The sequence below is a fragment of the Ornithorhynchus anatinus genome, unplaced genomic scaffold (assembly GCF_004115215.2).
Source record: "Ornithorhynchus anatinus isolate Pmale09 unplaced genomic scaffold, mOrnAna1.pri.v4 scaffold_658_arrow_ctg1, whole genome shotgun sequence".
Lineage (NCBI taxonomy): Eukaryota > Metazoa > Chordata > Mammalia > Monotremata > Ornithorhynchidae > Ornithorhynchus > Ornithorhynchus anatinus.
In genome coordinates, this window is record NW_024396905.1 from 70,047 (window position 1) to 71,439 (window position 1,393).

Below are 1,393 nucleotides of genomic sequence, written 5' to 3' on the forward strand. Positions count from 1 at the left end.
AGGGTAACGGGTTAGGCTAGGGTAAAAGGTTAGGCTATGGGAAATGGATACGTTAGAGGAAAGGTTAGGCTTGGGGAGGGGGGTTGGGCTAGGGGAAAAGGTTAGAATAGGGGAAAAGTTAAGGCTAGGGGAAAAGGATATACCAGGGGAAAAGTTTAAGCCAGGTAAAAAGTCATGCTAGGGGAAAAGGTTAAGCCAGGAGAAAAGGTTAGACCAGGGGAGAGATTAGGCAAGGGAAGGGTTAGGCTAGGGGAAAACATTAGGCTAAGGTAAAACGTTAGGCTAAGGGAAAAGGTTAGGCAAGGGGAAAGGCTTAAGCTAGGTAAATGGGTTAGGAAAGGGGAAAACGTTAGGCTAGGAGTATAAATTAGTCTAGGGGAAAAGATTAGGCCAGGAGAAAAGGTTAGGCCTTGAGAAGAGTTTAGGCTAGGGAAACGGATAGGCCAAGGGAATAGGTTAGGCTCTGGGAAAGGCCAGGGGGAAAGTTTCAGGGAAAGCGTTAGGCCAGGGTAAAAGGTTAGGTCAGGAATATAGGTTAGGCCAAGGGAAAAGGTTAGGCTAGGGGAAAAGTTTAGGCTAGGGGATAAGATTAGGCCAGGGAAAAGGTAAGACTATGGGAAATGGCTAAGCTAGGGGAAAAGGTTAGGCTAGGATAAAGGTTAGGCTATGGGAAAAGATTAGGCTAGGGGAAAAGGTGGGGCTAGGGGAAAAGGTTAGCCTGGGGAAAAGGTTAGACTACGGGAAAAGGTTAGGTCAGGGAAAAGGTTAGGTCAGGGAAAAGGTTGGGGTAGGGGAAAAGGTTAGACCAGGGGAAAAGGATAAGCCAGTGGGAAAGATTAGGCAAGGGAGAAGGTTAGGTCAGGGGAAAAAGTTAGGCCAAGGAAAAAGGTTAAGTATAATAGGTTATCCTAGGGGAAAAGGTTAGGCCAGGGGCAAAGGTTAGGCTGGGGGAATGGTTAGGCCAGCGAGCAAGGTAAGCCTTTGGGAAAAGATTAGGCTAGGTGTAAAGGTTAGTTTAGGGGAAAAGCTTGGGCTAGGGGAAGGGGTTAGGCTAGGGGAAAAGCTTAGGCCAGGGAAAAGGTTTACACATTGGGAAATGGTTAGGATCAAGGAAAGGTTAGACCAGGTGAAAAGTTTAGGCCAGGTGAACACTTTAGGACGGGGGAAAGGTAAGCCTTCAGGCCCCCCTGCTCACCACATCCTTCCTCTCCTGCCATAACCTTTAATAATATTGGTATTTGTTAAGTGCTTACTATGTGCAAAGCACTGTTCTAAGCGCTGAGGGGCTACAAGGTGATCAGGTTGTCCCACGTGGGGCTCCCAGTCTTCATCCCCATTTTACAGACGAGGTAACTGAGGTCCAGAGAAGTGAAGTGATTTGCCCAAAGTCACA